The sequence below is a fragment of the Haemaphysalis longicornis genome, unplaced genomic scaffold (genome assembly GCF_048455015.1).
Source record: "Haemaphysalis longicornis isolate Haplotype H1 unplaced genomic scaffold, Haemaphysalis longicornis Haplotype H1 scaffold_4, whole genome shotgun sequence".
NCBI lineage: Eukaryota > Metazoa > Arthropoda > Arachnida > Ixodida > Ixodidae > Haemaphysalis > Haemaphysalis longicornis.
Genome location: NW_027526361.1, coordinates 63176398 through 63191249, shown reverse-complemented (window position 1 = coordinate 63191249; position 14852 = coordinate 63176398). Strand labels below are relative to the sequence as shown.

The window sequence follows — 14852 nt, the reverse complement described above, 5'->3', positions numbered from 1 at the left end:
TTTAACGCGCCGACGCAACGCAGGCGATGAGGCGCGCCGTAGTGGAGGGCTCCGGATTAATTTTGACCACCTGGGGATCTTTATCGTGCGCCGAAATCTCGTACACACGGGCGTTTTTGCTTTTCGCCTCCATCAGAAAAGCGGCCGCCGCGGCCGGGAATCGAACCCGCGACCTCGTGCTCAGCAGCGCAACGCCTTAGCCACTGAGCCACCGCGGCGGGTTTCCCTTGAAGTTACCGATAAAACTGGTATCATTGTTATCGGGACAAGGCCTACCTTTTAATAAACCAAACATGTATTTTATCTTCATAGCCTTTAAGGGCGCTTGCAAACTACCGCGCTTTTTTTTCTTCGGGGGGAGGGGGTAAGGGGGGGGGGGAGGGCGGGGCGGAGACCAACCTTAGCCCCCCCCGAACAAAACTCCTGGCTACGCCGCTGTCCACGTTTACATCACGTCAGAGTGACGGCTACATTGTCACTCTGACAGCAGCAGCCTGTTCGGCCGAGATCTATCCTGAACTAGATCCCCTCTCGACCGACCCAAGACAAACCCCAACACTCCGGTTTTGATAGCAAAAACCCCGCCTCCAAAAAGGGGGCGTTCAAGAAAGAGAGAAAAAAACCTTTCAAAACAATTATTACAAACCATTGATTGGCCACAGTAACCAGCCAATCACACACATGTCCTCACCTGCGGTCACGTGACCTAACCCTCTCTCTTATGCACTCAAAGTGCGTTTTCTACGCACGCTGTTACACCCGGCCAGAAAATACAGGACATCTGCGGCCTTAAGTGAACCATCCATTACGTTAAGCGGGCGGCATCCGCACAAACAACAGCCAAGCCCAGGGCCCGGAGCGGTCCCCGCGCGGCTGACCTCCCTCCGCGCGACGCCTCCCACGACGTGGGGCGTCTGCACGCGCGGCGTGACAATGAGGGTTGCTAATTCCCTCCCAGACTAAAGGGGCGCCGCCGGCCACCTGAACAGACCACGGGGAGAGACGCTGCCAGCCGAGGCGACCATCGTCGAGGCGAACGACCCGTCGACGAAGAGCGCCCGCCGCCGGAGTCGAAGATTTTCCAAACTTACACCGCGCGCGCTTTCAACATTAAGAGATACGATCATCTGGCCGCCCGTCAGCTTGTTATGCCGAATGACCCTGCCACCCTCGACGCGACAGAGGCACTCAGGCTAATCGCCCCCATCCTTTGACACACAAAAGGACGGGCACAACAGCTCTCCGCGGCTCCGAACTTGGCGTCCGCGCGGCTACATGAAAGGGACCCAGGATCGTAGCTACCAGCGGAGGCGACGCCAATACATGGGCCACCGGCGGCCTTCATTAATTACATGCGGAGCCCGAACTTAACACACGCATTATCCCAACCTGGCCCTGTACACCAGCCATTCTTATTGTCTTTGATTGATTTTACTTTTCTTCTTGCTCACCGATTTTAGCAGTTACCTATTTACCTCAGTTACAGTTGTAAATTTCCCAAGGTGTAGTCACATTCGGGAGAAAAAGGGTGATCAATTCAAATTGAAGACAGAAAGGGAGAAAAATGGTAAGAGTGGGGGGAGGGAAAGATGTTGACTGTTTGCCTTATTTGACTATTTACACGGAATCGGCGTCACAGAGACAATTTAGAACTTTACCTGTGAGATCGTGTGGACTTTTACCTCCCCACGCAAAGCTTCGTGTTCACTTTTTCTTTTAACCTCTTCTTTTTCCCCCTTTCTTCTGCCCTACTTCTCTCGGGGCCTTTACTCCATTCTTACGATCTCCGCAGAGTAGAATGTAAGCGGGAACATGCCGGCAAACCTCTCTGCTTTCATCTAATAAAGAGCCCTCCCTCCCTCCTTACCTCCCTCCCTCCCTCTCTCTCTCTCTCCCTCTCTCTCTCTCTCTCTCTCTCTCTCTCTCTCTCTCTCTCTCTCTTGATTGTTTAAATTGTCCAATCAACCTAACGCAAAAGTCAATGAACACCTTGTCAGCTCTTCCATCACCATTATCGTCAACTGAAAACTATAGTTGGTGACAGCTTAACTCTGCAGCGGCTTTTCAAGATCAAAAGGATTTTGTGTTCATCCGCAACCAATGGCGTCTCGCCGTTTGTGTGACGCCTGCGACGTACTTTTGAAAGGAGAACTACTTCCAATATGGCCGCGCTCGCTTCCCCACCGCTGCTGCGCTGTCGAGCGACAACGAGGTTGCCGAGAACCAACAGCTCTGTAGGCGATTTGTGTTACGAATGTGCTGTAGTGCATCAAGAAGCCGCTTATCGTCACCTGTCCCGTGTGTGTTGCCACGTCGTGGTTTGTACGTACGTGAGGAAATCGTGGCGGCACTGGTGGGCTGTTTTACGTACTCGGAACGTCGTCAACGAACTCGATCTGAGAACGGCAAAGCGTCGAAGCTGCATCTGTTGCTGGTGTGATTGTGGAAATTGTGTCGGTGTAACGCAACCTTTGTGAAGAAATAATGCGATTTGATTTCGTCTACGGCAGTCGCGGTGACAAGTTGCAAGCGTTTTCGTTTGTTGCTGTGAGCGTAGGCTGAGCCCGATGTTGAGCGCAGGCCTACGTGGTGTCCGTCCGGCCCGACGCGGATCGTGCAAACGTGTGCGGCGTGTTTTTTGGCCGGATACGGCCGCTCGTACAGCCGAACACGTTATTAAGACGATTGCCAAATCTTATAATGTAAGGTATCTTTCCTTGCCGATTCGCGCATTGATTTAGCCTGCCGGGGTACGAACGGAGCAGCGGTGTGGCGTTTTTTCCCCCTGGCGAGTCTCTGGAATTAAACCATTATTCCAGAGACTCGCGAAGAAGTAAACGTTCGTGCACAATTATCCGAGACTGGGTTGGGTAGCTTTAAGAAAATCGGTATGAACCTGCCTTCCTGCGAGAGACGGGTGCCTATGGCGTTTTGTTTGTGCCAATGGGCACATTATCGAACATACAAAAGTATGAACGAGTGCGAGTATTGTTGAGGTAATCAAATGTGGTTGCGTTTCGTTTCTTGACTGTCATGGGTCGTAATCATCAGTAGCATTTTTGAAACGTATAGGAGGGCTAAATAAACATCGAAACTGCATGATTGGTGGATTTTGAACCACGTCGTTTAAGGAAGCCGGAAATGTGTGGCCCCGCAACATGACCACGTATTTTTTTATACATTGCCAAAAATACACACGCGCCCACCTTTTTATTATGCCTGCTAACCTTATGGTGCGTATGTTCCCATCGCTACACTAAGTGGCATCAGAGAAACTGACTATGCATACTGAGGCTGCGTATTTCGTGTGCAGTGTGGAATTTCTAATAAGTGTCGTGAGCTGTTAAAGTTGTTTTGAAATAGCTGAATGCGTTTAGTAGGAATGAACCAATAGTTTATCTTCCCTTTATTTTCATGCAGTTTGTGTGATGGGCTTTATGAGTTATAAAAATTTGTCTATTGCAGCTGTGTTTCATAGCGATGGCTGTAGTTTAATCATTGCATTTTGGTGCTTGTCCAGTTTAAGTTTCAACAAAGGGGTTACTGTGTATTAGCAGACATTAAGATTTCCAGTGTCTCTGTCATGATGGACTGTTATTATACAGAGTGGAGGACATGTTTGAGCGTCTTATCATGGAGCATACTTTAATTTAGATTCAAAACCGCTTCCCACTTTTAGATGTTTTTATTGTTCCAGCAACTGTGGAGAGCCTTCAAACAGTGACTGAAGGTGGTTCAGGTTGAAGAGCTGCAGTAATAATTGCTAACACTTGTGTATCAGGTAGAAATGAGGTATGTCACCCCTTCAGAATGCTATGTTCATACATTTCAAGCATGCACTCTTGATTCTGGTTATACAGCTGCAAGAATAATAGAAAGCAGTGATGCAGCATATCAAAATGGTTCAACTTCAGGCCTCCAGAGTGTCATGTCGCTGCTTTCTGTGCACACTGTTGCTTCCAGCTGGTTCAGACGCAGTAAAAATAAGAAAAACTTACTCAGCACGTCACTTCTTCAAGATGCTATGTAACTCCTTTGCAAGGTTGAACTGTTCCTTCTGACTAGAACGCTATGGTAAGAAGTGAAAGCTCTAATAAAATACGTTGGAATGTGTTTATGCCAGGCCTTCAAGCTGTGATGTCGCTGCTTTTTATGCACACATTGTAGCTTCTAGCCATGAAGTTGTGGTGAGGGTTGAAGACACGTACATAATACGTTAGAATAAATTCATGCCACACTTTCAGGCTATGAAATCGCTGCTTCTCTCGCACACACATTGTAGTTTCTGGCCATGAAGTTGTGGTGAGAGTTCTAGATGCTTATGTAGTACGTTAGAATGAATTCATGCCACACCTTCACGCTGTGAAGTCACTGCTTTTCACGTACAGACTGTTGCTTTTGGCTTTAAAGCTGCATTAGGCATTGAAAACACTGGTGCAGCAAATCAAAATAGATCCAATGTCAGGCTTTCAGGGTGCCACTTTGCTGCTGCTGGCTGGAAAGTGTGGTAAGAATAGAAAATGCTTGTGCAGTAGCCCATGACACCTCGACAAGGGGCAGTGATAATTAAATATTTCTTCTCCCTGTTCCAGTTTGGTACTCTGATTGGTTGCAGAAGTGGATAAAATGGAAATGCATGCATGGAGATGTCAGCACATTTTTAAATAATTCACTTAGATCTCACATTCATACTCATATCATTGGGCCTGTTGAGTGTGGTTGTCTAAATAGGTGCAGTAAGAATTGAGTGCACTTGTATAGCTGTTCGTTCAAGTTTCGTATGGGGCAGTCAGTGTTCGACGTCACTGTTTGGGGTACATAGGAGAAGATTATTGGCTTCGGGAAGATTATCAGAAATTAAAATGCTTCCACAAAAGCTTGACATGACATGGCTACAAAGCAACTACATGTTGAACCGAATATTTCCTTTATGTATGCTATTTCAAAAGCCTCATCAACAATAAAAATATCTTCACGGTAGGCTGCTGCACATCAGTGTAAAACCAATGAAAGTTGAATGTAGCACAACTTGGAAACGAACTTCGGACGGATGCATTTGTAGGTCACTATTCGTTTTTTTCCATAAAAGCTCGTTTGCTCGTTGCTAGCTGCTAGTACTTAAGGGTGTTTTTCTATCAATTTTCACCGTCAGTTGGGGTTCTTTGCGTTATAATTCCACTGTAAACTGCGCGGTGGTGATAAGACACTAAAGAAACGCCGGCAGCTCTTTTATTACATCGCCGGGAAACACCTCGGAAATGGTCGCCTGGATTGAAAGCATGACACTGTATACTGTCAATCTAACCAACTGACGTAGAGTGTCTTGCCACTCGCGTGTCTCGTGAAGTAGAAATGCTTAGTCTTGTAACGTTTCACATCCCGCAGTTCTCTGCTCGCGCCATACGGTGTTGTCGTCTCGTTTAAGCGGAATAAAATAACGCTTGTTTCTTCGCACCTACAGCTGATTTCGCAAGGCAGGACACCTTATGCGGCATCGCGACCTCCACGGTTGCGTGCGTCGCCGCGATAGGTGTTTGCAGTGCGTCACTACGTTCGAAACAGTCGCATAGAACAATGCGTGGCCCGTTGATATCGCGGCCGATTTCTGAAAGACACCGATGAATTTTCGCCGCTGGTTTCCTTTTCACCCTGGGCTTACACAGTCCGTGCACTGCATCCAGCCATTGCGGCGACGAACCGCCCCTTTCTTCCACTCTTCGTTTACGACGCTTGATTTAGCGGTGATGATGGCTGTGGAAGATATTGTACCGACTACATTTCTTGACAATGATTGCACACGCGAAGTGAAGAAATAGTCGAACTGCGACGAGCCCGACAAAATATAACGACAACCATTATGTTGATTACGTTTCTCCAAGCAGACGACGGCTAAGCGACGTGCGGCGGTCGAAATTCGAACTATTCAGACCCACAAAATCGTGTGCGCGTTGTTCATATGTTTATTTCTGTTGCCTAACAGTAAAACAATCATAGATAGCTTTGATTTAAGCATAAAATACACCGGGAATAGTTTCTATCAAGAATAACCTTTGTTTTAGTGAGTAATTTTTTTTTTTCTCCTGAGCCAGTTTTCAATGAGGAGGACTTTTTCTTTTTCCTGTGAAAATCATTCATTCTTCGGAATGAAACATATATAAACGACATCATAATCAGATGTTTATATTATCAGCCGCTCATATTAGTAACCATGGGTATAAACAGCTGCAATGTAACGAACTATTTCTTCTAACCGCGGAGAGTCAGCTAGCGGCCAAACAACGCTTGTGGGCGGAGCTGCACTCTTACCCTGTCAGATGCAGATCACGATCACGGCAGAGAACGAAGACGGAAAAAGGATCAACTGATAAAGAGGAGTCAACATTGAGCACGAGATTTCACCATCGAGGAAGCACCTAAACTGCATATATGTTTGCATATCAAGATCACATGTATAATTGAGCTTTCACATATTCGTTTAAAAAAAAGTACCGCTGATTGCCTCCCCTCCCTTGGCTTGGTTTCGCGTGATAGAACTCTCTTCTTTCTTTCTTCTTTTCCTGTCTCTTAAAAACTCTTTTTGACTTCGGTCCAGTTTGTTTATTTTTAATTGGCGTCACCCGTGATACGTACGTGGTACGGGTTGGGCTTTTATTTTACTTTATAGCCCTTCCTTTTGTCTGTCTGTCTAGTGAGGGAAGTTTAGCTGTACTACTAGAGGGGCTCTCGGACATTAAGCGGGATATTATAGGGTTAAGTGAAGTTAGAAGGACAGGTGAAGGCTTCATGGAGCTAATTAATTGGCATAATCTGTGCTGCAGTGGACTTTAAGAGAAGAAAGAATACGGGGGGGTGGGATTTTTAATATACAGAGAAATAACCGGGAACGTGGAGGAATTCTTCAGTGTTAATGAAAGAGTCTAAGTTGTTGTGATCAAGCTTAACAAGCGATACAAGTTGAAGATTGCAAAAACCTATGCCCCAACGACCAGATATGATGACGAAGCCGTAGACAGTTTCTACGAGGACGTCGAATCAGCAATGAAGAAAGGAACAACACAGTTCATAAATCTGATGGAAGACTTTAACGCAAAGGTAGGGGAAAAGCAAATGGGAGCAAGGTCAGCCGAAAAATTTGCTATAGGAAGTCAAACAGCAGAGGACATACAGTGATCGTATTTGTGGAGAGAAATAACCTAAGGTAATGAATACATTCCTCTATAAACGAAAAAATAAGACATGGCAAAGTCCCAACGGTTTAACAAAAAATGAAATTGAGCTAGGCGCGCTTCAGAGCAAGGATCATAGGATGGTCGCATGCAAAGCAAGGCTGAATCTCAAAAGAGAAAGAAGAATTAAAACTCGTTAAAAGTAAGAAGCCCAGCATGAAGTCAGTCAGAAGTCTGTCAGAGCCAGAACGTAGGAATTTAAAATAACCCTTCAAAATATATTCGCACTTCTAAAAGAAGAGAATGAGAGTAGTGTAGACAGGTTAAACAACAACCTGACAACGGCAATCACAGAATCAGCAGCAGCTGTGGAAGAAACAGCATATAAGAAACAAACTGGAAAACTAACTCAGAAAACGAAGGCATTAATTGCGAAACGTGATAACATAAAACTGTTGAGTACGGCAGATCAGATTGAGTTAGCTGGGCTGTCGAAATTGATTAACATAAACCAAACAAACAACAATCGCTCGTACAACATGGCAGTGAACAAAGAAACCCTGTAAATAGAAGAAAGCCTAAGAGCAATTAAAAAGAAGCTAGCTATAGGAAAAGACAGAATGTACGCTCTCAGAGACGAGCAGGGCAACATTACGCGAAACATGGGTGAAACAATAAAAGCAGCAAAACGATTCTACACCAGGCTTTACGCCAGTGACGTTAGACCAGGGGAAAATACTGAGGAAACAAGCTTAGCTTGCGATGTCCAGCTAGCAACTAAAGAGGAAGTTAAAAACGCTCTAGAGGCATGAAAAAGGAAAGGCTACAGCTGACGACAGCCTAACCATGGATATTTTAAAGGAGAAAGGAGATACTGGACTGGGAAAGCTTGCTGCACTATTTGCAGAATGGGTAAGGACTTAAGGAATAAGAGTGCCCAGCACCTGGAAAAATGCCAACATAACTATCATTCACAAGAAGTGAGATAACAAAGACCGTAAGAATTACAGACCCATCAGCCTACTTTCAGTTGTATACAAGCTGTTTACCAAAGTAATAGTTAACCGCAGAAGTGTCAGCCTTGGCACACAACAACCCAGAGAGCAGGCTGAGTTTAGAAAAGGAAACTCAACAATGAACCACATCCATGTCATCAATCAAGTAATAGAAAAATCCGTGGAGTGTAGCCAGCCCCTTTACATGTCATTTATGGAATGTGAAAAAGCGTTTGATTCAGCAAACACCACAGCTGCACTTGAATCATTGAAAGACCAGAAAACAGAGGAGACCTACATAAGTCTCCTGAACGACATATTGCCGCGAACCATGCATTGGGTTTGTTTATTTGTGTTTTGCTTTTGCGGCCCGGCTGCGCCGGTCTGTGTTATCGGTGTTGTCTGTGTGCCAAGGGAGGCGCGTGTTCCATTCTTTCTTTCTGTGCCGCATGTGTTATCTCTTCTGATAGGGAGAGCGTTCCGAACTAACGTGAACAGCCTAGAATGATCTTCATTGATCTACAGTGTTCTGGATACACTTCGACTATTCGTGAAACCCTCGGGCCGAGTGATAAATTCCTGGAGAGCAGATGCCACGGCATTCGAATCGTCGACGCTCGCCTTCGCACGTCACTTCGTTGACTGCTGCTTCACCGCCTGTATTCTTTGAGTTGCTAGGGGAGCACAAGTTCGCTCCAATAAACTTGTTTTCCTTGAAGAGAACGGCGTCGTATTTGGCTTCGTGACATCTGGTGGAGGTGCTGGGTACATGCACCCTAAACCATCTGCAACTCGCCCTGCAAGCCTCACTCGTACCAGCCGCCGACAGGGAGGCCTCTCTCCCGAACTCGGTCTACTACCGGAGAAAGTGAAGAAGGAAGACGTCACTACCAACACCATGGTCAACCAAGCCAATCCTCCCGTCGTTCTGCAGCAACGTCGGGAGCCCCCATCATTCCGAGGATCTCCTGGGAAAGACCCCGAAGAGTGGCTGGAGAAGCTGGAGCGCGTCCGAAATTTCAACCGATGGGATGACGAAGAAACCTTGAGGCAAGTGTTTGTCTACCTCGGAGACTCGGCTAGAGTCTGGTTTGAAAATCACGAGAGCTAGCTAACATCATGGGGCATCTTCAAAACAGAGTTTTTGAAAACGTTCACAACTGTGGTGCGTAAAGAACGAGCTGAGATATTGTTGCAGACGCGAATCCAACACCCCAACGTAGGTGTTGTAGTGTTCGTTGAGGAGATGACGAGCTGACCCAGAAATAGCGGAAGTAAAGAAGCTGCGCTTTCTCATGCGGGGTGTAAAGCAAGAGCTGTTCGCTGGACTAATTCGCAACCCCCCAAGAACCATCGCTGAGTTCGTGACCGAGGCGTCCATGATCGAGAGGACCCTGGACATGCGTTCGAGGCACTACGATCGACCTTTCAACGCGTTTTTGGAGAACCCCGTCAACGCCCCTGGATTCGCGACAGAAGACTTACGGGAAACAATCCGCGCCGTCGTTCGCGAAGAACTGAGGAAACTTTTCCCAACAACGCCGCAACTCCAAGTCGCTTCCCTGACCGACGCTATCCGAGAAGAAGTTCAACACGCACTGGAGACTTCTACGCCGTCGGAAGCACCCCGTGAGCCACAAGCTATGGCCTACGCCGAAGCTGTTCGTCGACCCCGCCCTGCTCCAACTCGTCGTCAAGAGGCCCCGCCGTAACGCCGTCCACTGTCACCCGCCCGACCCCCTGTGGCCCAAAACCAGACGCCGAGGAAGACGGACGTATGGCGAACTCCCGATAATCGTCCTCTGTGCTACCACTGCGGAGAGGCTGATCACATCTACCGTCGCTGCCCAAACAAGAGACTCGCACTGCGTGGTTTCTCCGTCGACGCACCTCGCCCTCTCCCTGGCCACCGACCACGTGAGATCGACGAGTATCTATCTGAAACCAGCCGTGGCCCAGACCGTTTCAACCGTTCGCCATAGCCCTACCTACACCAGTCGCCCAACCCCCGTAGCAATGCTGACTTCCCACGTGGAAAGGTCCCCCAGCCCACGCAGGGGAAACTAAAAGCAGCAACATCGGGAGGTAAAGTTGAAAATGAAAACCCTCCAACGACGCAGTGACTCGCTCAAGACCATGCTTCACGACATGCCCTCAGCCCGGCGACCCGATCTAACCCGGACGTGACTCCCGAACACGACAACTACACGGCGCGACGTGTACCCGACGTGACCAGGCCTCAAGCTAAGAAGGCGACGATAATGACGACGCATAATGCCCCACCGCCAACACGCACAAGCCGAGATACGACGCCCAGACGCACCCGAAACTCGAGGAAAACGGCGTCCGGCGTCCAGTTGTCCATCGACGGCTTTAACGTAGTCGCCCTCATAGACACGGACCATTTGCGGCTAAGCTGAAGTTATGACCAGATGGGACGGTCCGCACATACGCACAGCAGGAGGCCGCCTCGTGACGCCAAGTGGAACGTGCACATCCCGCGTCACCATAGACGGACGACGTACCCTGCCGCGTTCGTTATCTTGCCTCACTTCTCCCGCAACGTAATTCTTGGAATTGACTTTTTGACGGACAACGGCGCATTAATCAATTTGCAGACGAAGTCGATAACTTTTTCCTCCGATCGAACCCCGAACACCGTGCAGCTGTAAGGATCGCCGATGATCATGTCACCCTGCCACCCAGCGCAAGCCTGATGATCACCGTCTACTGTGAAGGTGCTGCTCCTGACGTCGACGCTATCGTGGAGAGTGACCAAAGGTTGCTTCTCGACCGCGGTGTGCCTGTCGCAAGACGCATTGCGCGGTTTAAGCGGCGCAAATCCCACGTTTTGGTCACCAATTTCACCGAGGAGTACCAGCATGTAAACAAGGGCGCTGCAATTGCGTTCCTCGAAGAAACGCAACAAGCAAGGGACGTGATCGCAGTCGCCGACTTTGAACGCGCACCCGAAGATGCCTTCAAGCTTCCGCATCCCTTCGACGTGAACCCGGCGCTACCGCAAGAAGAAAGGGACAAGTTATTGGCTTTGCTGCATCGCTACAGCGAGTGTTTTTCGTCGAACTCAAAGTTACGTCATACACCTCTGGCGAAGCACCGGATAATAACCGAGGATGGAGCCCGACCTACCCGACAGTCACCGTACGGCGTCTCTTCACACGAGCGCGAAGCCATCCGGACTCAAGTCGACGACATGCTCAGCGACGACATTATACAGCCATCGAAAAGACCGTGGGCTGCGCCGGTCGTACTCGTGAAGAAAAAAGACGGCACACTGAGGTTCTGCGTTGACTACCGGCGATAGAACAAGATCACGAAAAAGTACGTGTACCCCCTGCCATGAATCGACGACGCCCTCGACCACCTCTGCCACGCGAAGTACTTCTCATCGATGGATCTGAAGACCGGCTACTGGCAAATTGAAGTGGACGAGAGAGCTCGAGAGAAGACTGCATTCATAACCTCGGACGGCCTATACGAGTTCAATGTGATGCCGTTTGGGCTATGCACGGCGCCAGTAACGTTTCAGAGAATCATGGACACTGTGCTAGCTGGCCTGAAGTGGCACACCTGCCTCGTATACCTCGACGACGTTGTGGTATCCTCCCGGACTTTCGACGAACACCTTGCAAGGTTGTAGTCTGTTTTCAAGGCCATCCGTACGTCGGGGTTAACGCTGAAGCCTGAAAAGTGCCGCTTCGCGTACGAGGAACTCAAGTTTTTGGGCCATGTCGTCAACGCCGCGGGAGTCCTGCCTGACCCGGCGAAAACTTCAGCCATAGCGAACTTCCTAAGACCGAAAGATAAGAAGGGCGTGCGCAGATTTCTCGGACTGTGCGCATACTACCGGCGCTTCGTCTCAGACTTCGCACGCATTTCAGAGCCACTCAGGCGCTTGACGAAAGATAGCACCCTATTCAGCTGGGAAAACGCCCAAGAAAAAATTGGCCGCGTGTCTGCTCCTTTCGTTGCAAATGTCGTCAAAAGACGATAGTCTGTACACATTTGCAAAGGAAATGACCCTCTTTGCTGCTGTTTCTGTTCTGTCGCGCTCATCCCAAGGTAAACACACTAAAGGTTTTCTCAAGGCGATTATAATTTACCGTGTTCCACTGCTACAGGCGTGGTTCCTCGATGCCAGGGCTGCAGTACGGCGGAGACGCGCGTGAATCGAGGCGGCCGACTTCAGGGTTTATAGAACCGCGTAGCCATGTTCCACGTGCGCAGAACGTGAAACCTAGTTAGTGGAACCTTTCTTTGCTGTTGCCGCGAGATTTCTCGTATGCCGCCAGGAGGTGGCGCAGCAAACAGAACAGCAGGCGGCGGTTTTCTGCAGTAGATGTAGAATATCATTTGCTAACAAAAAACCAAGCATCCAGGAATTTTTAATAAAGGAACACTGCAAATATGCCTTGTGTACTAATTTTCTGTCTTATATTTGCGTAATGTCATGTTCATGTTCAACAAAGTTGACAAGTATGAACATGTAAACCGGGCTTAGACGTTTACATTTGGCTGTGGGTACATAAGACTATTGCGCAGTAAGCATTTTACTTTGGCCGGGTGGCTGAATCGAGTTACAGACAGACAGACACAGACAGACATACAGACCAAAATTTCTGGGTTTAAGTAGCCCAAGAAAGACCATCGTCTTTAAAAGCATTCTGCGAGCTGCAACAATCCCTGCAAAGCCCGCGCGTGCTCGCGCTACTCCAGGATGGCTCGATGTGAGACGGAAACAATCATCGTTTATGGCTGCAACCAAGCGCCAGCCTCTGCTGCAATCTCCCAACGGTCGACTTCGGGCTCCAGTCCCAAGCGTGGCCAGCGCACTCCTAAACGTCGGACACCGGCGACTCCATTACCAGCGACCGACGTGAAAATAATTCTTCGACCACGCGGAGGCCTCGCCCTTGCTACAGCATCTGCAGCGGTTTTAGCCGACACCATTCAACGGCAGGCTGCGCTACCAATGATCCCAGGCGACCAAGTGTGAATACACCCGGTCTCCAACTTTATCGTTGTGAGTACGCCCTCTGAGGAGCGAGCACAATCCTACGAGAAGCTTGAAACCCTCCTCCTCAATGGGAAACAGTATCCCGTGAGCACACACATTGCCGTACCGGCGAACACCGTCACCGGCCTCATCTCCAATATCCCCCGGACGACACCCCGGCGCAAATAATGGAGAGTGTGTGCAACTATAACCCTGACCTCCAAATGCTTTATTAAAACGGGCTCAAGAACTGAAACCCTTCCCGTTCCACCGAGGTATACGTGACCTCCGCGTCTAAACACTTCGAAAATCGCTCAAATTCTCTTCCATGGCAGGCGGGTTCCTTTTTGGATCCGCTACCGCTCCGCCACCTACCGCTGCAGACCATTTCGCCGCAAAACAGAGGCCTGCACGACATACTGGCGGACAGGCCATCGCCAAGATGTGTGTCCGAACACCCAGACAACCCCACGGTGCCCCAAGTGCGGAATTCCCAACGCCCCAGAAGACCACCCGGCTCTCCCAAGTGCATTGTATGTGAGGGCCCACATGTCACCGGCACAGCTGAGTGCCCCCGCTGCTATCAACCTGGACGCCAGCCTCCTACGTATGCCCAAGCCGCCGCCGGTAGACTCACTGCATCGGCTGTGACTGGCACCCCGTCTACTGGTATTCCCCCATGTCAACCCGCCAGTCGCAGTTGAAACGTCCCCCTGACGGCAACAACAAAGCGAAGACGAAAACGCAAGCCGTCAATTTGCCAACCAATGTGCAACACCATGAGCAGGTGAGCACCCTGCGTTCCTCGCCCGGTGGGGCTCCGTCTCGATCCTCCTTTCCACCCCTTTCCCCAGACCCTTTGCCAGAAGTAATGAAAGAGCTTCGGGCCTTCCGCGCAAAGGTCACTACCCTGCGTCAAGAAAATGCTGCCCTCAAGCGGGAGCTCCAGCTTGCTATGCTTCCCCCCTCTCATGCCCATAACCACCCGCCTGATGCCTCCGAGCCAGCCGGTACTCCCCCTACTCCTCAGACAGTTGATAAACTCCGACTCTCCTCCCCATAAGCGCATAGCGGTCTCTATCAATGAGTCACCATGTGCGATGGCATGTGATGAGAAATTTGCTATTCTTGAACGTTTCCTTGCTAGTCAGAGGGAGGAATACTTGCTACATAACACCCTTCTAGCCAACCAAACGGTGATGCAATCCACTTTGGAAACGATCAACAATAACCTTCGACATTTCTTCGGAGCCCTGGAGCCCTGCCTGTAACGATGGCAACGATGAATAGGCATGGCAACCCCCTTGTCGCGTGACCGCTGCCGTGGTTTCTTCCGTAAGCGCCAAAATCTTCAACGCCTAATTTCTGCTAAACCATTACCCCCAGCTGCTATTGCCCTGCAAGAGCCTGGAAGAGAGGTCAAGCTCACGGGGTATCAAGCTTTCCATACTCCTGGTAATAACTCAACGGCGGTTCTGGTACAGCGTAACATTCCCGCTGAGCACCACACATTTGCCGATATTGCGATACCACATGACTTCATCACCCTGTATCCACCGAAACGCTCTGCCTCTTGCCTTCATGTGCTTAACGTTTATAGTGGCCCTAAAGCTTCCAATCATACACTCTAATCCTTGTAACCCATAATGTAACTTCTAAACAGAAGTAACCTAT

The 14852-nt window shown here is 49.1% G+C and overlaps 1 pseudogene; it reads left to right on the top strand.

Moving 5' to 3' along the window:
• Positions 1 to 8930: 8930 nt before the first annotated feature.
• Positions 8931 to 13829, top strand: LOC144179772 (uncharacterized; annotated as a pseudogene).
• The last annotated feature ends 1023 nt before the right edge of the window (positions 13830 to 14852 follow it).